The sequence below is a fragment of the Scylla paramamosain genome, chromosome 33 (assembly GCF_035594125.1).
Source record: "Scylla paramamosain isolate STU-SP2022 chromosome 33, ASM3559412v1, whole genome shotgun sequence".
Lineage (NCBI taxonomy): Eukaryota > Metazoa > Arthropoda > Malacostraca > Decapoda > Portunidae > Scylla > Scylla paramamosain.
This window is the reverse complement of record NC_087183.1, coordinates 13,186,088-13,209,436: the sequence shown is the minus strand read 5'-3', so window position 1 is coordinate 13,209,436 and position 23,349 is coordinate 13,186,088. Positions and strand designations below refer to the sequence as shown.

Sequence of the window (23,349 nt, the reverse complement as noted above, 5' to 3'; positions counted from 1 at the left end):
TATATTCGTTTCCTCTTTCTCTTTCTCCTCCTCCTCCTCCTCCTCCTCCTCCTCCTCCTCCTCGTACCCACCACATTTCCTTCTTGAAATCGATTAAAATAAAACAGTATACGCTTTCCAAAATGTCCTATAGGGGTAACTGTTTTTAAGGGAAAAAAGTGAAATTAATAAAACTTCTACCCACGGAATCATTTATTGTCATTGTGTGTGTGTGTGTGTGTGTGTGTGTGTGTGTGTGTGTGTGTGTGTGTGTGTGTGTGTGTGTGTACGTCTCTTACCCTTCGTCTTCATTACAGACAAGTCCCATCATCATTTTTTTTTATATCATGAAAGTGTCTATTTTTAATCGCAAGAGGAAGTTGATGGAGAAAGAGAAAGAAGGAGCATCAAGATCAGGGAGAGAAGAGAGAAAGATGGGAGAGGAGAGGAATGAAAATGAGAGGGAGGGAAGAGAAACTGGATAGTGGTGGGAGAAGAGGAGGAGGAGGAGGAGGTAGAAAGAATTCGGAATGACGGGAAAGAAATTGAACGGATGGGAGAAGGTTATGGGGGAGAGCAAGACGACGGGAGAGGAGAGGAAGGAGATGTCTTGGGAGAGGAAAGGGAGAGGGAGTGAGAGGAGGAACTGAAGGTCAATATTTACTCCAGGAGCTCTCGAGTCGTAGAGAGAGAGAGAGAGAGAGAGAGAGAGAGAGAGAGAGAGAGAGAGAGAGAGAGAGAGAGAGAGAGAGAGAGAGAGAGAGAGAGAGAGAGAGAGAGGGGGGACGAGAAAATACATAAGTAATCACACGGAACAGATGGAAAGGTGCGAGAGTCGAACCGTGAATCAACTAATGAGATGCAAAACCAATCACCAAAATTCAGTCCTTCATTACCCCTTCCATTCCTCCTCTTAATTCTTCTGTTTTTATTCCTCCTCCTCTTCCTCCTCCTCCTCTATGCACCCTATTTTATCCTGCCTAATTCTACCTTTACATAACCTTCTCTCTTCACTCCAGTCCTCCTCACGTCAGTATCTCCTCCTCCTTCACCTCTTCCTCCTCATCCTCCTCTTATTCTCTATCTCCCTGCCATCACCAGCCAGCCGAGCCTTGAGTCCTGACCCGCCAGTCCTTCGCCCTTACCTGTTTGTTTACCTGTGCTCAGCGTGCGTGTTGGCTCGGGCCGGGGAGCATTTGATAGAGCATCGTTTGTGACGTGCTGTTTCCCGTCACGTATTTCCAGTGAGGTCTTGGCCAACGCTTGTCTTGCTTCGTTGCTCACACTGACAAGCTTTGCGTTTCATTTCTTCCCTCTGTTTTTTTTTTTTTTTTTCTGTTTGTGGTTTTTTGCTGTTTTTTTTTTTTTTTTGTGAGTGTGAATGTGTTTTTATTTCCTTTCTTTTTCCTGATTTTTTTAATGTTTTTTTCGTGTTTTTTTTTCTTTCTACTCTTTTTTTCTTATGTTCGTGTGTGTGTGTGTGTGTGTGTGTGTGTGTGTGTGTGTGTGTGTGTGTGTGTGTGAGTGTGTGTGTGTGTGTGTGTGTGAGTTTTTACCTTTCTTTTCTTCCTGGCGTTTTTATTATTTTTTTTCATGTTTTTTTTCTGTTTTGTTCTCTGTTGTCAATGTTGCTGTGGGTCTTTAATTTGTTACTGTTTTTTTCATTGTCCTTTACTCTTTATTTTCTTGTTCCGTGTCACTATTTTTTTTTTCTTTGCCGTCCGGAATGTCTTTCTTTTGCTAGAGTTTATGAAGAAAGTCGTACGGTTTGTGTTTTGTCTTTTGTTTCAGTTCCTTTTTGTCTTCCTCTAACTCTTACTCTCTAACTCTCTTACTTGTACCTTTTTGTTTTCTTTCAGTTATACCGTTTTCTTTTTTCCAGTTTTCTTTTTTTATATACACTTTTTCTATTTTCACTCATTTTTTTTTTATTTGCTCTCAACTATACTTTTTTTTTTTTACGTGTACTATCTTTACCTCTTTCTTTAACTGTACTATGTTTCCCATCTAACTTTTCCAGCGCTTTCTTTGCATCTTTTCTTCATATCTATATTTCCTCTTTCAGTTCCCTTACAAATGCCTCCAAAATTTCCAATACCCTCTACCCTCACCTTTTACAATGCACCTCCGAGTCTTCTGGTTCAAAGATTCCACAACAACAATAGCAATGCAGGTATCTCAGGTGTACGTAGAGTCAATTAGCTGCAGGTGCTCAGGTGCGCAAGTTGGGGACAGGTGAGTCATCATGGGGGGGGGGGAGCGTTTCATCAGGGGACTTCGAGAAATCAGTTTAGCCGCGTTGTTGTTGTTGATTCAAAGGGCGGCAGGTGTCGTTGTTTGCTTCGCCATGTATCGCGCGCTTGTGTATGTGTGTGTGCGGAGTTTGGGCAGGTTAGAAGTGTGATGTGTTGTGCTGTACTGTGTTGTTTCCAAGTTACGGTGCGTGAAACGTGTGGCGGACGTAGTGTTATGTGAAAGGTGTGTGTATTGAATGTGTATAGGTGTGTGTATGTGTGTGTGTGTGTTAGTAATGGTGGGTATTGGTGGAGTGTTCTGTGAAAGGGGTGTTTTTGTGTGTGTTGTTGAGTTTTTTTGGTGTGTGTTGTGTTATTATGGGTCTTTGTTTGGATAATGCACGATGACGGAACACAGGCATTCTAAACTCTCTCTCTCTCTCTCTCTCTCTCTCTCTCTCTCTCTCTCTCTCTCTCTCTCTCTCTCTCTCTCTCTCTCTCTCTCTCTCTCTCTCTCTCTCTCTCTCTCTCTCTCTCTCTCTCTCTCTCTCTCTCTCTCTCTCCATACACATTAGAAATCATTAAGGAAGGAAACTTTCTTTATCTTTAGTCCTTTATTTTTGTCCCTTCCTGTTGAAATTCAACTTTTCCACGGCAATTAGCAGTTTGTGTGTTAAGTTTAGTTGTATAAGTTCACGAAAATTCAAAAGATTAACATTAGTCTAAAGAATGGAGAGAAAAAGTACTTCCAGAATTAATGTAACTTACACACACACACCACCACGACCACGACCACCACCACCACCACCACCGCCACTATCACCACCACCACCACCACCACCAGCGCAGAAATCGTGACCTCTAAACCACAACACCACAACCAAAACAAGGAAGTCTTAAGGGCGAGTTTCCCACCTCCTTGCAGTGGATCTTGGCCCCAAAAGCCACCTTCTCCTCACTTCGGTTTCCGTTTCGCTGGATTTTCGCGAATGTGACGTGACGGGAATGTGTGTTGGTGTTGTGAAGATGCATTAGGCACCTCTCTCTCGTCTCTCTCTCTCTCTCTCTCTCTCTCTCTCTCTCTCTCTCTCTCTCTCTCTCTCTCTCTCTCTCTCTCTCTCTCTCTGTCTTCTTACTTATTCTGTACATCTTTCTTATCATTTACCTTCTTCATCTCTTTATTCTCCTTTTCCTTCTCCTCCTCCTCCATTGTTTTCATCACTATTCCCCTTCCATCTTCCTACTTTTTTCGTTTCTCCCTCCTTCCTTTCATGATTTTTCCTCTCCTTCTTCTTATTCCTTTCGATCCAGCACCTCTCTCTCTCTCTCTCTCTCTCTCTCTCTCTCTCTCTCTCTCTCTCTCTCTCTCTCTCTCTCTCTCTCTCTCTCTCTCTCTCTCTCTCTCTCTCTCTCTCTCTCTCTCTCTCTCGTCTTTCCTTTTGTTTTCCTTCACTCACCCTCTTCCTCTTTCTTTCTTTTCTCAGTCAGTTGCGGCTTATTTGCTCTTTTCTTTTCTCTCTTTTTCACTTTCTGCCTTTCTTCGTAGCTGGATTTTCTTCTATGTTTTCTTCCTTTTTTATGTTCGTTGACTTTTATACTTTAATTTCTTTTAATACTTGTGCCTTGTTTTTTTTATTCTCTTTATTACATATTTTTCTTTTCCTCCTACTCCTTCTCTTTTTTTTTTCTTTTTTTTTCTTTTACTTATTCATGCTTTCTTTTCCCTTGCCCTTTTCCTCCTAGCTCGTTTCCTTGTTCGTCTCCTCCTCCTACTCCTCCTCCTCCTTCTCCTCCTCCTCCTCCTCCTCCTCCTCCTCCTCCTCCTCCTCCTCCTCCTCCTCCTCCTCCTCCTCCTCCTTATCTTGCTTGTTAAAGGGGAAAAAATATTACCTGAGGGAATACTTCTTAAAAAACTAAGTCATGTATGTTGTTTGCGCTGGGTTCGAGGTGGTGGTGGTAGTAGTAGCAGTAGTAGTAGCAGTGGTAGTAGTAGTAGTAGTAGTAGTAGTAGTAGTAGTAGTAGTAGTAGTAGTAGTAGTAGTAGTAGTAGAAAATTAAAACGTCATATTCTACATTTATTTTTTCCCATCTCTCTCTCTCTCTCTCTCTCTCTCTCTCTCTCTCTCTCTCTCTCTCTCTCTGGTATTCACGTTTTTGGAAGAGGAATTTCACGCGTCTGGAGTCACATTTAATCCCGGAGACTAATGGTGGGGCGGGGCGGGGCGGGGCGAGGTGGAGTGAGGGTGGAGTGGGACGGGCAGAGTAAAATAAGTCTAATGATGCATAGGGAGTGAAAGCACCGGCCACCGCGCCCTTGTCATCATCGCCCTGTTTCCACCTCCCTTGGGCGTCTCTCTCTCTCTCTCTCTCTCTCTCTCTCTCTCTCTCTCTCTCTCTCTCTCTCTCTCTCTCTCTCTCGTTTTTTCTTTCATGTCTTCAGGAGAAATAAAGGTTGAATGGTTTGTAGTAATAGTAGCAGTAGTAGTAGTGGTGGTAGTAGTAGTAGTAGTAGTAGTAGAAGTAGAAGTAGTAGTAGTAGTAGTAACAGTAATGATAACGTAATAATGATGATAATTCTAATAATAATAATAATAATAAGGATGATAATAATGGTGATAATAAGTTAATATATAGTTTTAATATCACTATCACAGTTTTCTTTTGTCCTGTACCGAATAAAAAAAAAAATAGTTAAAACAAAAAGAGAAGAATGTTAGAAATCAAAAGTCTCAAACAGCAAGACGAATCAGATCATAATGTCAGAAGGACCAAGCTGAAATGAAAAGTTATCAAGACAGCGACTTAAGGAGGAGAACACGCAGCGAATACTAAAGTTGGTTGAATTTCATAACAAACTTTCTGAAAGGCTCAAGATTTTGTAACCCATCCAGTCAGTCATTAGTGATATATATTCATTATACAGACTGACATTCTCCTTCCTTTATTTTCACCTCGCGTGGAATTTAAGAGTGAATACGTAGAACAAGTAATTGAAACTGAAAATGTTGCGTGGAGTTTTGAATGTCACGTAATATCAGGTTCATCAAAAAATTAAAGCGCGTAGGTTGTATGAGGCAGGGCACACGAACACACAGACACATACATGCATAATAGATACGTGTTGTGTACAAACATTCACTGTATCCTGCATTACTGAGGACAGACGGTTGAAAAATGTATATTACGTGGAATTTCGGTGTTGTGTGTGTATCTCTCTCTCTCTCTCTCTCTCTCTCTCTCTCTCTCTCTCTCTCTCTCTCTCTCTCTCTCTCTCTCTCTCTCTCTGCAATAGTAACTTAAATATAGTAGTAGTAATTGTAGTAGTAGAAGTAGTAATTTGCTGCTTTCTTTAGTTTAATCGTCATAAAAATAGTTTAGTAGTTTCGTTTTATTAATCCACACTCATATTCTTACTCCCGGTGAGCTGGATGTTCACTCCGTTTTCTGTTCCTCGAGGGATGCTCCGATTGCATTTTCTTTTCATCGAACAAACTGGGAAGCAGAGTGGAATGGCCCCGGAAGGGTAACTTTAGAAAATGCCTCGCGCTGTCATGAAGAGAGAGATATAACACTTCAAAGCAATAGCATGCTCCAATAGGGCTCCATACGTGTGGGATCTTTATATTCCGGTTTATAAATCAGTCGTGAGAGCATTACGCCACACACACACACACACACACACACACACACACACACACACACACACACACACACACACACACACACACAAGTACTAGGGTAACTGTTCAGGTTTATGCGTATTTCTCTCAGGGGTCACTTTTGTCTGATATATTACTTTACATCTAGGAGGAGGAGGAGGAGGAGGAGGAGGAGAAGGAGGAGGAGGAGGAGAAAAAGGTACGTGTAGAAGTAAAATTGAAAGTAGAAGGAAAGTAACAGAATCTACATGTACTACTACTACTACTACTACTAAACTTATAAGAGAACAAGGATTGCAGGACGTAAAACCAATAGATAAACATAGACGAAAAAAAAGAAAGAAAAAAGAAAGATAATTGGTGTTGAAAGAGAAAAGAGAAGACATAATAACGAAAGAAAAAGAAAGGGTAATGAATAGCAAATCTGAAATTGTAAAAAAGAATCAAGAATATCATGAGAGAGAGAGAGAGAGAGAGAGAGAGAGAGAGAGAGAGAGAGAGAGAGAGAGAGAGAGAGAGAGAGAGAGAGAGAGAGAGAGTATATACACACACATCTCAGAACACAAAGCTTAAGGTAAATGAAGTCAGCTCAATGCGAAATTAGAGAGGAGAGGACGAAGAAGGTTTTAAAAGAGAGAGAGAGAGAGAGAGAGAGAGAGAGAGAGAGAGAGAGAGAGAGAGAGAGAGAGAGAGAGAGAGAGAGAGAGAGAGAGAGAGAGAGAGAGAGAGAGAGAGAGAGAGAGAGGACTTTCACAAAACAGACTGGAGGAGAAAAGAAATTACATCTTGTTTGTGAAGATTCAACACACCTATCCTTTCTCCTTTCTCCTCCTCCTCCTCCTCTTCTTTGCTCCCACTCCTCCTTCCTCTTCGTCCTCCTTTTTTTAAATTTCGATCTTTTTTTGTGTGTCTTCTAACTCGTTTTGTTTGTGCGTATTATTGTTATTCTTATTCTTACTCAACTTCATCATCTTCCTCTTCATCTTCTATTCTTTTTTTTATTGTTATTCATCTCTTATTTTATGCCAGTGCTCCTCCTTCTCCTCCTCCTCATCTTCCTCCTTCTATCCCTTCTCATCTTCCTCCTCCTCCTCCTCCTCTTCCAGTGTCGTAACTCCTGCAAACCCAACTCTTCCTCCCCTTCTTCCTCCTGGACGCTAATTACTCGCAGAAGGTGGCGGCGAGGGAAATAGCTTTAATCAGACACACACAAAGCGGGGCAGGATGAGAGAGCGGGGGATGAAAAGACAAGAATGTGATCGAATCCTGCACTCCGCCGCGAAGGATGACAGGGAAGGATGAGGTGAGGGATGCTGGGTTTGTGGGGCGCCGAGATTAAGGGAGTGAAGGAGTTTTTTTCTTTCTTTCTTTCTTTCTTTCTTTCTTTCTTTTTTTAAGGGAGGAGATGGGAATTTATTTTGTTTAGTTTGATTTGTGATTGTGTTGGTGAAAAATACGCTTATATATGTATGGTATATATATATTTTCGATCTGTTATATTTCAGAGTTTTTCATCCTCGTAGTCACCATCATTATTATCGTCATCATCACAGTGCTTGCCATCATGATATGGAAGAGACCACTAACAAACTTTTTTTCATCCCGAATTTTTCCATGAAACATTTTGGGGTTTGAAATTTTACCCGATATTTGCTTTCCTTTGTATAAACACGAAGTTTGTTTGGTAGTTAACCTATCATGTTTGTTTACTAAAATGTTTATGTTCCTGGGAGATTTAGGGCGTGGTGGCCAACTTTGCTTCTTTTGGAATGAAAAATGCCAAATACTCTTAATTCTGGAAATATTTTATAGTGTATGTAGTATTTGGCATGAGTAATGTTGTAACCGGATCGAATACCATTGTGTGAGGCCATTAAACTTGAGAGCAGGTACTGGATATTTTTTTCATGACGCAAAAACAAAAAACAAAAGTAAAAAGGAGTTTTATTTTAAAGAGCTATATTTCAAAACTAAGTGGCTGTACAAAGAGAAACAAACATATGTACATATCAGGTGACGCTGTGTGCCTTTGAATATCTTTTTCATAATTCAAAAGCTTAAATTAAAGGAAACGAATAGTAAAGCTTTCTAAATCTGGTAACATTCTGCATTTCAGTGTACGAGTTTAATTCTGTTAAAGTTTTCCATGTTAGCAAAAGACGGTGTCTCATTTATGTTGCGAAGATTGTTTGATGTACACAATTAACTTAACTTTCTTATATTTCCGCCGAAAATTGTTTGATACACATAGTTAACTTGACTTTTTTTATATTTCAGGCGACTATGTATATGTATAATCAACCTAGGATTCTTATATTTCCGTTCTCTATCATCAAATACCTTACCGAAAATTTCCACCAGTGACACCAACACACACGTGCCATTTTTTTTTTTTCTTTCTTAAACAGAAAAGGTGCAGCGACACGTGTCACTTTCACACTCTTGTCGTGGGGCCACAGCTAACACTCTCCCTGGAAAAATCCGCTTAATTAGATGGAGCTTCAGCGAAGATACAAATAATGATCACCCTTGACACCCTTGTTATCACGCTACCAAAGGCGAGGGTAATGATATCAAACCTTTATATTTTTTTCTTCCGACGGAGCGTGTAGCAATGGTAATAAAAATGACACGATAATGTAATAGGATGTAAGAAGGAAAATATGTATGAGGTGTTGTGTATGTGTTGTGTGCGACTCTAATAGGAGAGAAGACGGTGGGAATTTTGACAGAGTTGATCTTTTATGAGTGCGTCTTGAGATACGAAGCAGGTGCGTAATAAGACGTGCGTGCTTGCCTTCTTTCCTGTCAGGCCCTTTCACTTGATTTTCATCTGTTTCTCCATTTCCTATAATCCTTTCCTCCTCCTCCTCCTCCTCCTCCTCCTCGTTAGGCCCAGTAGGGCTGTTGCTGTCTGTTCTTTCCTTTGTATTCTTTTGTATTCCTCCTCCTCCTCCTGCTCTGTCTTTTTATTTATTTATTATTTTTTTTTTTTTTTTTTACTTTATACATCATGATTTAGTTTAATTTTTCCCTATTCCTCCTTCTCCTCCTATCCTCCGCTTCCTCCTCTTCCTATCTTCTGCCTCCTCCTCTTCCTCCTCCTCCTCCTCCTCCTCCTCCTCCTCCTCCTCCTCCTCCTCCTCCTCCTCCTCCTCCTCCTCCTTTAGTCAAAAACATCTAGTAAAGTATTCAGTAATCAATTTCACTTTGGTATTGTTTGCCACTCGTGGTCATGCACCGCCCCGCCAGCTGTGCCCAGAAGCGGAACCACAAACACTCCTCCAGTTGTTGCCCTGCCGCCACCCTCTGCTCCCCTAAGCGGCCCAGTAAGCCTAGGAGCAAGTACTGCCCCCGCACGGAGTACCAGGACGCCTACAGAGCCTACTCCTCGGACACCATCAGGAGGATTTACCTGGAGAACCGGAGGGCGATGAGGAAGAACCAAAAGCGGAACATTGAAGGCACGAAGGAGGCCCCGAGAGACTTAGTGCCGGTTACCACTCACCCCATCGGCCCAAAACACCACGTTGACAAGCCCAGATCGCTTCCTACGCACGTATTCCCACAGAAGAGACCCCATGAGCATAAAGTACCGTCCCCTGAACATCGGAAACTCTCTCTAGTGTCCAGCTCATCTTCCGTGTCCAGTGTGCCCAGGTTTCCCTCTGCGCCCTGCACTCACCCAAAGACCACGTCACAGTCCACTCACTGGCTGCCGCGCTTTCATTGGTGCTCAGACCTCGCCTGCCACCCAGCCTCCCGCCGCCCTGTGCCCTCTCAAAAGACTTGGCTGACTTGACTTACAGGCGCTGAGGGTGTTGGTTGTTGGAAATCAATGACCTGAATCCTAGACGAAAATTTTTACGCTATTCTACTTTTTAACACATTTTGCTGGTTGTAAAAGTATCTGTTGTATGTTTGTCTTCTCTTTTTTTAACAGGTGAGGCAACAATGGTGTTGAAAACCTGTTACCAGCAAGACCTAAGCGAAAAATCTACGCTATTGTACGTTTTTTTGCACATTTAGCATTGTGTAAAAGTAGTCACTGCATATTTCTTTCATCTTTTTTGACATTTCGCGTAGCAAGGCTTCGGAAAATAGATCGTGATGCAAGATATAAACAATAAAATTACAACGTCATACTTATATTCATTTTTGCCTCATATGAAAGCTTTTATTACTACCTTCCCCTACTTTTTTTTTTTTTTTTTACAATTCAGGTGCGAAGGTTGTAGGAAATCATTCGTACCAGTATGATATAAAATAAAAATAAAAACTTACCCCATTTCACCTTTTTTCATATACTTTGCCCTATGTAAAGCTGGCCATCGCATGCTGAGGTCTTATTTTCAGCTTTCGAAGGACTATTGGAAATCTGTCGTATTGCAGAATATAATCGAAAACATTACGTTCTCATACTTCTTTTTTTTTTTCCCCTTTTTTATTCATTATTACTTTGCATTAGATAACTACCGCATCTTTTCCTCTTGTCAAATACCACGTTTTCTTCGTCATTCCATACTCCTTCCTTCAGACCAGCAAGATATGAAGAACACCATTATATATGTATATCATTTTTTACTCCTCTAGTATAAATATAAATCACCGCGCGTGGCTTTCCTTCATACACAAATATCATGTTACTTCGTCAGTCGCCGCATCATTCTTTACACCAGCGAGATAGAAACGAGGAAGACCCATCATGTATATATTTCTTACACATTCCGTTTTGTACAGGAAAGCCACTCTCTTTCATAGCCAAACATCAAGTTACTCCGTCAGTCGCGTTGCCTTCCTTCACACCAGCAAAATACAAACAAAAACACTATCCTTTATTTTCTCCACTTATTATCCTTTATAGAAATACCCGGCGTACGTTCCTTCCCTTCACAGGCCACGTCTCTTCCCTCCATCGCTCTCCCTGTATCTCTCCTCCCTTCCTCCTCTTCCAGGGCTCCTCGCGACCCATCATCCTTAAGGAGCCGCCTCCCTATCCCTGTTTCTCAGAAGGATCCAGGATGCAGAGGAATTCTTGCTTGTATGTTTTATGTATCTTTCCTTGACACTTTTCTTACGGGCCGACAACGTTCTCTCTCCTCTCTCTCTCTCTCTCCCTCTCTCTCTCTCTCTCCTCTCTCTCTCTCTCTCTCTCTCTCTCTCTCTCTCTCTCTCTCTCTCTCTCTCCTCTCTCTCTTCCTCTCTCTCCTCTCTCTCCTCTCAAGTCAAAGAGCATTTGAAGGGGTAGAGCAAGTGATGGTGTATGCGAGAGGTAAAGAGAATATAAAACATGAGAGAGAGAGAGAGAGAGAGAGAGAGAGAGAGAGAGAGAGAGAGAGAGAGAGAGAGAGAGAGAGAGAGAGAGAGAGAGAGGGGGGGGAGAGGGGAAGTCAATAGCCGGAGATAAACAAAAACCGCACCAGAGGGGAGATAAGGGGAGAGATAGAAGAGCGAGGTGAAAGATCCAACCTTCACCTTTTCTTCCCCCTCGCTTCTTAAAGGAGAAAAATATAAAGGGAAGTGAAAGTTGCATGTTCTTCTATTAATTATGTAAGTGCGTGAGACAAAGGGTTAGAAAGAAGGTGTAGTGGAAGACTAATAAAGAAGGTTCAGGAAAGGGAGGTTGTGATGGAGATGGAGGTGTAGGGGGCGGGTGAGGAAGGTTATGAGATGAGTGATGCTGCAGCCGAGATGGAGATGTGGGAGGGGTGCAGGAAGGTAGTATGGGGGTTTGAGTAATTAGTGATGCTGTATCCTTGGCTGGACAGATGGAGGTGTAGGGGTAGTGCGGGAATGTATGCCTTCTTTAGTGTTTTCTCCTGTATTTTTTTTTTTTCTCCTTTTTTCTCGTTTTCTTTTTTTTATTTTACTGTTGTTTCATTGTCTCCATCTTTTATTTTGTTTTTTACTCCTCACTTCTTTGTTTTTTTTTTATTTATTTCCTTCTCTTTTTTTTTACTTTCGTATCCTTCACTCTCGTTTTTTTATTTTTTTTATTTTTCTGTCCTTTATTTCCTCTTTCGTTCCTTTATTTCTTAGTTTCTTAAACTTTTCTTTCATGAATTTTTCTTTTTTTCTAATTTTATTTGTTTTACAACTCTTTGATTCTTTCTCTCGTTCTTCTAAATTTCAGTTTAAACTTTTCTATCTTTCATCCCTTTTTTCGTTCTTGCAACTTCTTCCCCACTTTTTTTTTTCATTTTCCTATCTTTCATTCCCTCTTTTGTTCTTGTGTCTCTTTCCTCCTTTCTATTTCTCATCCTATACTCCTTCCTCCATTCTAGTATACCATTTTTCTCCCTTCAGCCCAAACACACCCGACCTATCCCAACGAGTCTCCGGTTTCTACACCTTTCCTCCACTACCTCCACCTGTCCCCCCTCCACTTCCACCTGTCCTCCTCCACCCATCCAGGTTCCCTCCCAGTTCCTGTAATCGCTTTCCGCCTATTGGAGAAGCATTTTCCAACTGCCGCGCATCACGATGGAAATTTAATTCTACTCAATGCTTAAAGAGAATCTGCAGTTTAATTTGGACGAGGCATCTTTCCACTTAGGCCTGAAAACAGGAGAGGTAATGGTGGTGGTGGTGGTGGTGGTAGTAGTAGTAGTAGTAGTAATAGTAGTAGTAATATAGAAGTAAAGCTTTAATAGTTGTTAGGATAGGTTAAGTTAGGTTAGGCGCTAGTGATTGCGGTGATTGTTATGTTGTTTAAGGTTATTTTAGGTTAAATGAGGTTTGATTAGATTAAGTTAGGCTAGATGTTGGTGATGGTTGTCAGGTTAGCTTAGGTGTTGGGGGTGGTTGTCAGGTTAGGTATGTTCAGGTTAGGTGTTGGTGGTGACGGTAATTTTGTTCAGGCTAAAGATACAGCAGTCCAGGGGGTTCTTTGGTAGCCAGTCTAATCATACTTCCAGAGGCCATCCTACCGCTCCACATGAAAGGGAGGAGGAATTTTACCCTCACGTCTCATCCTCCAAGCCAGCCACACACACACACACACACACACACACACACTGTAAAAGTACCGTGAAAGAGGCGGGCGGTGGGACGGGCAGGTGTAATCAGCGAGGTATGCAATAATTAAACAGGTGAACGAGGCGTCACAGCCCAGGTATTAGCACACACACATGCGCCGCTTGCTGAAAATCCACTAACAACCACATAGATTAAAAGAAAAAAATGTGTATAGTAAATAGAAAAAAAAAGGAAAAAGAAAAAAAAGACCGAGAAATTCGTCACTGACCAGCTTTCAGGATTAATTAAATTGGAGGATCCTGCGCCGTCATATGAATTTCCTTTTTAATTTTTATTAATTTAATGTTTCGCCAAATTCCCGGACTAGGAGATAAATATTTAGATCCAATACACTTTGATTATAATTGAAATGATCGCTTATGGAATTTCTCTGTCCCTTTACGCGCGCATTTCTCTCTCTCTCTCTCTCTCTCTCTCTCTCTCTCTCTCTCTCTCTCTCTCTCTCTCTCTCTCTCTCTCTCTCTCTCTCTGTGTGTGTGTGTGTCTTCTTTTTCGTTTCTTCGTTTTTCGGTTTGCAGTTTTGCTCCCTGTCTGGTCCGGGGTGGAAATTTTAATACATATTAGTTTGCCATCACTTGTGCTTTCATCATCATCATCATCATCATCATCATCATCATTGTTATCATAACTATCACCATCACTAAAAATAATCACGTGTTACTACTACTTGAACAACAAAATAAAAAACAACAATAGCAAAAATTGTAAGAGCATATGTTACTACCACCACCACCACCACCACCACCACCTCAAATCATCAGATCTTAAAGCTAAAACATCACGCTTATCATTCCCTCCTTCCTCGCCTTGACAGTAGAGCTCAGGCGCGAATTCTGGCAAAGGGTCGACCACACTCCTTACCTGGGCGGCTTTGTGTGGGATGGAGTGTTTACCTGGTGGAGTGAGAGCTTTGTGAGGACGTGAAGGAGAGAGTGAGAGAGTGTGGAAGGAGGAGTGGGAGGGCGTGAGGGATGCTTGGGGAGAGTGAGAGGTGCTGGGAGATAATGAGGGAGGGTGGGGAAGGAAAAGAAGATAGGTGAAGTTGAGGAAGATCGGAAAAGGTGGAGGAAGACTGGGAGAGAGAGAGAGAGAGAGAGAGAGAGAGAGAGAGAGTAATAAATAAAACCAGTTAAATACAAGCAATAAATTACACGTATAATTAAATCAAAACGTGAAACAGGAAAGAGTAAAAGCCAAATTGGTAAAATAAAGAATGATACAAAAAAAAGAAATAAAGAGATGAAAGAGAAAGAATGCAGGAGAAGCGGCGAGGAGATGAAGACAATTATCGGTAATCGAGTTTGAGGAGTGAATGAAAGGGAAGCAAGGGAAGGTAAAAGAGGACAAGGGATAAAATGAAACGAGGACAGGTAAGGAACGGGTAACTGAGGAGGAAGCGAGTAAATAGAGTAAGAGAGGGGAAGAGAGAGTGAGAGAGAGAGTGAGTGGTGGGGGGAGTGAAAGCAAGAGGAAGTAAAATGTAGCAAGCAAAGTGAATGAGATGAAGAATGAAAGAGAGAGAGAGAGAGAGAGAGAGAGAGAGAGAGAGAGAGAGAGAGAGAGAGAGAGAGAGAGAGAGAGAGAGAGAGAGAGAGAGATGAATGAATAGAAAAAGAAAGGACGTAGCTGACAAACAATTTTATCTTGTACATTTCTGTTTGCACGTTAAACTACCTCCACGAATCTTTTGTTGACTTGTGCAATAGCTACTTGTTTTCCTTCCTTTCTGTGATGTTTTCCTGCTTTTTTTTTCCATCCCCCCCCCCCCACATACACACACACCGAGAGGTTTTGTCTGAAAATCACAGGTAACATTGCTCAAGGTCGTGAAGCTTGAGTGCGAGGGGGAGAAGTCAACACAGACATAATTAGTGGTCGTCATGATAAGTGTTTAGTGTTTGGAAAGCATTCAAGATCAAGAGCAGGAGGGGAGGAGAAGGACGAGGAGATGGGATGTATTGAGAGATGAGAGATATTTATAGATAATCGGCAGACGGAGGAGGAGATGATTGACGCACATTATAAGATATTTATTGTGTTGATAATGACGATAATGACAGCGACAGTGATGATGGCGGTACATTACGTCTTTCTTTCATTTCTTCAATTTATTTTTATCTTTTTTACGTGTCAGGTAAACTATAATTAAAATGTGGCGTTTATCTCACTGTCCCACTGGCTGTTTCACTCGATTGTGACAATAATAAAAATAAAAGGTCGTTCGTAATAAGCATGTTACTGTGACATACACGTGCACTTCTTACATCGGTCCTCATGCCACAGCCTTCTAAACAGATGTGATAATTATGGATAAGGTACAGGTGGTGATAGATGTAGTCACAGTAATGGCAGTAGGAGAAATCGGCTCTAAATGCAGAACGGCTTCTCTGTAACCAAACGCATACTTGTCATTAGTATTTCGTTTATTTGAGGAAAATAGCAAAGATTATGATGTGTGGAACAATTGGTGCTCTGCCTATTCAAGTTAACCCGCTCCTTGTACTGTGTTGTTATTCCTATTTGTCCACTTTGGTACTCGTATATATTAATCTGAAGTGGTCTGATGTTCAACGCAGTACTGTTTAATCATTTATTGTATTGTATTCATTCTATTATTGTATTATTTGTATTGTAATATATAAAATGTAATAATGCTTTAGGTGAAAAGAGACTGGTAACGAGCTTGTTTAGATACGTGACGTACGTGCTGCACCCTGGCGACGAAAAGCAGAGACAGCTTAGGCGGGAGGGAGGAACCGGCAGTCTGTCCGTGATTCAGCAACAGTACACTTGCACCTTTGTTTTACACCTGTGAACGCCTTGCCCCTTCGCCTTGACACCTTGGAGCGCCAGAGACTGGTGAGTGTTGCATATTGTACTTGCACATGTTTGATGAATAGATCAGGGAAGTGGAGTTGCAGCCTGTTTGCATGTTGTTGTTGTTGTCGATGCCTCCACTAGACCGAGCCGTTTTGGTTTGAGTGGCGCCATTTTCAACCGAGGCCGTTTACTCTCGAAACCACAGTAATTGTTGTGATGGTGGTGGTAATACTACTTTTACTATTACAGTCACTGACGTAAGAATGTCATCATAACTGAAATAGAAACAATAGCACCAATATTATTTACGGTGACATCCATAGATTTCGCCTTAAAGAAATAATTGGTTGGTCAGGCGATAGGAAAGGTGAGAACAGGTGTGTCTTGGATATCCTGCCCCACACACCTGGGCGAGGCAGGTGTCAGGTGGCGTTCCTTGTGGGGCTTGAGGCGTGTTGACCCAGAACCCTTCCCCTCACCTTATCTCACCTCTTTCTCTTCATCTTATCTCCCCTTTCTTTCTCCTCTTTGTACCTCTCCTTTCCTTTACCTAACCTGCTTCACTTTTTTCTTTCACCTTATCATTCTGTTTCTCTTCATCTTATCTCCCCTTTCTTTCCCTTCACCGTACCTCTATTTTCCCTTACGTAACCTGCCCTAATTCTCTCCTCCCCTCACCTTGTCTCTTCTCGTCTTTCTATTCATCTTATCTCCCCTTCTTTACCCCTCACTGTAACTATCTTCCCTTACGTAACTTGCCCTTCCTTTCCCCATCACCTAACCTCTCTACTTTCCCACATAACCTTCTCTTTCCTTACCAAACTTTGCCTCTTCTTCCTTTCCCTTAGTTTAACCTCTCTTTCCCCACCAAACGTTTCTTCCTTCAATACACCTCACCGCTTCTTCCTCTCTCCTCATTTTTTCCTCTCGTCTTCTATCCCTAACTGTCCTCTTTCGCCTTTCCTTTCCTCCCTTTCTCCTTCATTTTTACTTGTCCACTCTTTACCTCACGTTACCTCTCTTCTCTTCCCCTTGTGTTATCGCCTCACCTCTCCCCGTTTCCTTTACGTTGCTTCTTCCCATCTCTTCATCTTTAACTCCTCTCCACCACACAAGTTTCTCCTGCCGATGATGGGAACAGCAGGAGGCAATTGTGTTGTTTTCCAAAATACCAGAAACAAAATAGGTCATGTAAATGGTTTTCTCGGTCCACCTTCTACCACTAAAGTGCCTCCAGAACGGACTGTAGCTGCTGCAGGGCCGTGGATTCTTAAATTCTTTGTTCTCTCATGGGGCTGTTTTCAAAGGTTAGAGATGATTCGTCGTGTCCTCAAGGGTGTTTCTTTTTTTCCATTGCTGCTGTAGAATCGTTTATATCATGAAAACGCCCTCACCAGGACTATTTTCAAAGACCTCGGAGATGATATGCCGTGTTCTCAAGGGTGTTGTTTTTCCTCTATGTCGCGGAATTAATATCAAACTATGACTGGAATTACAAAAGCTTACTTAGAAATCCATTACGCTCTGCTAAAAAGAAATAAGACTTGGTTATTTTCTAAGATTGCATAGATGATTATTTATGTTCTCAAGGGTGTTATTACTGCTGTTGTTTTTAGAATCGTATTAAACTATCACTGGAATCACGCAAGTCTCCTCGGAAACCCATTATACGCTGTTAAAAAGGGACAAAGCAAAGAAACCGTTTGGAATAAGGTCTTACTGCAAAGGTGAAATTTTTAAGTGTTGTTGCAGCTCCTGTCACTCTTCTCCTGTCCCGGCCGATAAAAGATTCAGTATCAGGGCGTTCTTTCGGCAAGAGCGGGTATAGAACAGTCAGCCATCTTGAATAAGACAGGACTAGAAGCACCACCACCACCACCACCCCCCAGCACAACCACCACCTCTTCACACGACAAAAGACTAAAGTACCTCTGTAACCTTTTCCAGTTTTCTCTCCATTTAAGCTTCCGCCGCTGAGGGTTTAGTCTCCTCACTGCCGTTTCTTCTCTGCTTTCTATCTGTTTACCATTTCCAACGAACGAACGAATGAACGAAGCCTTTTGGAGATCAACGAGGATGTGTCTCCGCTCCCTTTAGGCGTCAGGTTCCTCCCTCTGGCGCGGTGTGGCCTCGTTCGTCAGGAGAGACGTGAGAGGCGGCGTGTCAAGTCAGGGTCGATCGGGAGGCAGTTCCAGTCAGTCTTTAGTCTCTTGGTATTAGATTTCCACTCGTTGCTGCTTCTCGTTCACCTGAGGAAGGGAAGGAAAGGTTGAGAGGGGAGAGGGGGAGTGACAGAGTGAGAGTAAGAGGCGGAGAAACAGACAAACAAAAACAAACACAAGCTGAAACAGAAACGGTGACAGACAAGCAGAAGCAGACAAACAAACATAAAAACAAACAAACAAGCAGAGGTACACAGACAGAGACAGAGGGAGAAAGTAAAATAGAAATATAGATAAAACAAAAACAGAGTCAGATGAACAGAGATACTCAAGCAGAAGCACACAGATGAGACAGACGCAGACAGAAAGACAGACAGACAAAGGAAGCAGAATGTACCAAACGCACTCCCCAACTCCTGACTAAGCCCCCTTAAGAGACGCTCCGGATCTCGTGGGACAGAGAACACCAACACTTCGCCTGAAAAAAAAAAAAAAAAAACACGCTTATGAGTCCCGCCTGTGTGTCGAGTTGAAGTGACATATTCATTAAGAAATACTATGTAATCTGCGCTTCCGGACAATGTAACTAGTGGGGTTCGAACGCCTTTCCCTGGAATTACGTTAGTTTTGTGGAAATCCAATCCCCTTTCCCTCATTCACGGGGGTTTCGGAAATGTTATGTTAATCCTGTAGTGTAGCATTTCATTGTAAAAAAAAAAAAAGTTAAAAAAAATGACGTCATTAGTAATTTTATTTATGTATTTATGCGTATTTATTTATTTTTTTTTTATATAATGGAGTGTGGTCATGCTCAGGTGTGCTTATCTGTTTGTATGTGTATGTATTAATGCTTGTATTTATTATTTTATTGCCGTAATTTGTATCATGTGTGAGTGACTGACACCTACCATTAGAGTAATTAGAGCAACTGTCAGGTGGGCAATCTACCTGTCACGCTCACGAGGGCAGGTGAGGCAATTACTTAAACCAGCCTTCCTTAAATGCCTTATTGCTCTCTATCTCTCTCTGTCTCTGTCTCTCTATTTCCCTTCCGCATTTCATCTCCCTCCTTAATCAAGATGGAAGAAAAAAAGTACCAAAAGACAAAGGCATGAAGAAAAGTACTGGTGGGGAATGAAGAGGTGAGGCGAAGCGACAGTTGCAGGGAAATGTGGGGGAAAATTGTACCCAAGAGTGAAAGACTATCCCGACGTAGCCCGGTGTTACTTGAGGTTTTCTTAAAGACGGATGTGTTGTGGTAGAGAGAGAGAGAGAGAGAGAGAGAGAGAGAGAGAGAGAGAGAGAGAGAGAGAGAGAGAGAGAGAGAGAGAGATACGTTTTTCGTTCCTGATCTTAAATTGCTTATATTTAGTCATTCTATAGAGAGAGAAAGGAACTAATGTTTTTTTCTCTCTCTTTTTACATCATCTAGTTGGATTTTCCTCTTCTATTCCTCCTCCCTCCTCCTCCTCCTCCGCCTCTTTCTCTTACTCCTCCATTTTTCTTCATCAAATATAAAATCTTCCCCTTGCTACATCATCATTTAGTTCCATTTTTTTTTTCTCTCTCCTACTTTACCTCCTCCTCTTTCTTCTCTTCCTTTGTTTTTTTACCATCCTTTTACCTCTCCTCCTCTTCCTCATCCTCCTCGTCATCCTCATCCTCCTTTTTTCTCTCATGTTTTTACCTCTCGTCCCTACTTCTGCTTTCCACGTTTTCTCCTTCATTTCTCCTCCTCTCACCACCACCACCACCACCACCTCTCTTTGCTCCACTCTCACCTCTCCCCAACACCTGTCGTCTCATTAGCTTTCCTCAGGGGTCGGTTTGGACAGGTGGGGTGTGTGTGTGTGTGTGTGTGTGTGTTCAGTGAGCAAGACTTAATTTTCCTTTTTCTATAACTATTCTGGACTATTTTCAAATGGTTTTCATTGATTTTTGTGTAGTTTTTGTATCAGTGTCGATCTGAAAGGTACGTAGTATTGTAAATGGGAATATGTAGAATTGTATATAACTTTCCTTTACATTTTGAAATGACTTTAATTCATTTTTTTAAAGTCATTATATTAGAGTTCGTGTAAAAAAAGGCAATATTGTGAATGGAGATATGAAGAATTAAATGTAAATCTGAGAGAGAGAGAGAGAGAGAGAGAGAGAGAGAGAGAGAGAGAGAGAGAGAGAGAGAGAGAGAGAGAGAGAGAGAGAGAGAGTATTAATGTATCACAAGGGAGGAATTTAAACACGCAATGTACAATGAAGGTTTTATTCCACCCGTCCTGGAGGAAAACGATGAATTCCTTGCCTGATTGGTGCCTGGGGTGATTAGAGGGCAGGCAGTGAGGTAGTGGAGTGGCGGGGGTGGTGAGGGAAGTGGTGTAACTAGTGGTGTTGCTATTGCCGTACTGTATCCCCTGTCACAGCGTCCTCTTAACCTCTTAATCCTACGAAGAGTCATCTAATTTCTCCTCCCCCTTGCCATCGTGTCACTTAATAACGTGAAGACTGTTACTTAATATTGTTTCGTAGTGTTGGTGCTTCTGCCTCTTTTATGTCTACTTGTCGCTGCTTCTACTTGTTTTTTTTTTTTTTCTTATCCTGCTTTCGTTTGCGTTTCTACTTCTCAACTTTATTTATTCTTTGTTATTTTCTACTTCTGTTTCTGTTGCTACTTCATGTGATTCTACTTCTACGTCTGTTTTTCTTTCTCTTTCTTTTTCCACGTCTGCGTCTACTTTTACCCTACTACTATTACTCTACTACTACTACTACTACTACTACTAGCACCACCACTATTAATCAAGAAGCTCTCGTGACGCAGTGTTCCAAAACAACAATATTAATAGACGTTTTGTCCAATACTGCAATTAAAAAGACAGAGAGAGAACGAGGAAATAAATAAACCAATTGCGATAAAAGCCGAGAGAGAGAGAGAGAGAGAGAGAGAGAGAGAGAGAGAGAGAGAGAGAGAGAGACTATGACTGTAGCCATTAAGAGCATTATTCCACTTCCTTAATTAGACGCGACATTCACACCTGTTGTTTGTTATACAACCTCCACCCCCCAAAAAAAATAAATAAATAAATAAACAAATAAACAAATCACCACAAAGTTTATACTGAGAAATATCCCTGGTCTATAAAATGACAGTGGGGGAGGGAAAAAAAGTGAGAATCGTGACACGCAAAACCTTTTACAGAATTTTGTGGCGATGGAAATGAGGTTATGGCGGTAACAGAGTGTAACCCGGAAATATGGCATCCATTATTTTACCCTGATTCCGCGGGTGATTACATTTTGGGAGGGACGAGAGACAGGTGTATGAACGAGGAGGAGAAGGAGTAGGACAGGATGGGAAGGAAGGTAGGAAAGGACAGGTGAGTGAGGGAGTGGTGAGAGCTATAGGAGAAGGAATGGAGGAAAGGAAGGAGGGAGGAAAGGAAGGAGGGAGGAAAGAAACAATGAAAAGGAAAAAAGAGGAGGGATGGGGGGGAAAAAATTAAGGAGGAAGAGAAAGATGGAAGGGAAGTGAAAGAGGAGGGATAGAGGAAAGGAAAAAGGGAGGGGAACGAAAGATGGAAAGGAAAAGGAGAGATACATGAAGAAATAGGGAGATGAAGAAAGATAAGAAAAAAAATGAGAGACAGGAGTATTTTTGATGTGTGTGTGTGTGTGTGTGTGTGTGTGTGTGTGTGTGTGTGGTAGGGAAAGGGGATGGATGTTCGCGTGCATTTATTCAACAAAACCTTGTCAATTTGGGGACCAGACCGGGTGTGTGTGAAAAATAGAACCAGAAAACATTAATCAACTTTACACATCATTCGTGAAATTACATCATGACATTTTTTAACACGAGGCGCCCGCAGAATATATATGTTTTCATTATTCTTTTATTTCCGGGCCGCATTTTTTTTTTTTTCTTATAATTAACCCAGTCATGTCTTTAGGATTAATGTTTACTACCTTTTCCTTTGTTTTCTTTTTTATCATTATTCATTTCTCACAATTTTCTTTGATTTCTGTTTGTCTCTATCCTTTTCATTAATTTCTTATAGTTTCCTTTAAGATTCTGTGTTTACCGTGCCATCCTTTTATCATAGGTTACTTCAATTTCCTTTTCTCTTTACCGTGTCAGTTTTCTTATACCGTGTTTTCTTTTCTTTCGTTTCTCTTTACGATGTCTTATATTTATCATGGTTTTTCTTTCATTTCCTTTAGTGTCATATTTAACGTCATCCATCTTACATTATTTCAATAATCTCCTTTATTGTTTACGATGCCAGGCAACTTATATCGTTTTCCTCTGTCTTTTCAGGTAAGCATTCATAAGCCAACAGTTCCCTCAGGACACAGAAGGTAAAAATATCAATGTATCCCAGTATTGCATCACAGGAAACATGACACCACCCAGCTTACATCGTCTTCTCTGTCTTCCTCACGTTAGAACTCTCAAACCAACACGTCTCTAAGGACACAGTAAGAAAACCACAATATATCAGAGAATTGTATTTCTGGAAACTCGATACATCACTACAGCATCCAGCTTATCGTTTCATATATTTATTTTAGCGTTGGGATCTATTAAAAACAACGATACTAAGGACACATGTAAAAAAAATAGATAAATAAATAAAAATCAGTGTATCGCGGTATACCTTCTCAGAAAACGCAACAACGACACACCACCATGTAGAACATAATATCATAGGGGTAGCAAGCCGGTACGTAGCATAACACAGCACAACACAGAATAACAGAACACTCGTTAACTCAATACTCTCCAGATTTGCTGCATTACACGATTGGTCATTTTCCCTTGTCCTAATTTGAAGGGAGAAGTTGCTTATTGTAACTGCAATTTGTTGTAAAAGGAGGTATCATCTTTGACCTTTTAATGTCAACGTGAAATTGGTGTACAGAACTAATTATTTTCTTCGTTATTCCAGTATTAAGGGAGGAAAGGTGTATACGAGTTTAGGTATCAGGTATCACATCTATAAACTATGTTTTTATATTTTGTTCTAGTTTTCTATTCACTATATTCTCGTGGGACGGAAAAGAGAAAGGAGGGGAGGGGGGATAATGATAAGTCACTTCCACGTTTAGAGAAAGAGAGAGTAAAGGTGTGAAAGGGTTTGGGTTCATGAAAAGGGGTTGGATTCTGCTCATTCAGTGTTGGCGTATTAAACAAAGAGCATATATTCTTTCAGTGGAGGTTCACGGCTGCTTTTTGTATATTAAGATTTGATGCAGAGTAAATAAAATTGTGAAAGGAAGGAGGGATCGTTATTATAAAGAGAATATGTGCAAGTTAGATGTGTGTGTGTGTGTGTGTGTGTGTGTGTGTATATATATGTCTAGCCTGAGGTGCTGTACACACAACTGACTAAAAATCTGCCTTTGTATTATTCATCTCCCCCTCGGATGGACAGAGGAAGAAAAACACATGTATCCTTCATG

The 23,349-nt window shown here is 41.3% G+C and overlaps 1 long non-coding RNA gene across 5 annotated transcripts in view; it reads left to right on the top strand.

Moving 5' to 3' along the window:
- Nucleotides 1-15,644: 15,644 nt before the first annotated feature.
- The window catches only part of LOC135089722 (uncharacterized), a 259,283-nt gene continuing 251,578 nt past the window's right edge, over nucleotides 15,645-23,349 (top strand). For all 5 annotated transcript variants that reach the window (XR_010261610.1, XR_010261611.1, XR_010261612.1 and 2 more), the window contains exon 1: nucleotides 15,645-15,769. This is a non-coding gene — a long non-coding RNA (uncharacterized LOC135089722). The remainder of the gene's footprint in view (nucleotides 15,770-23,349) is intronic.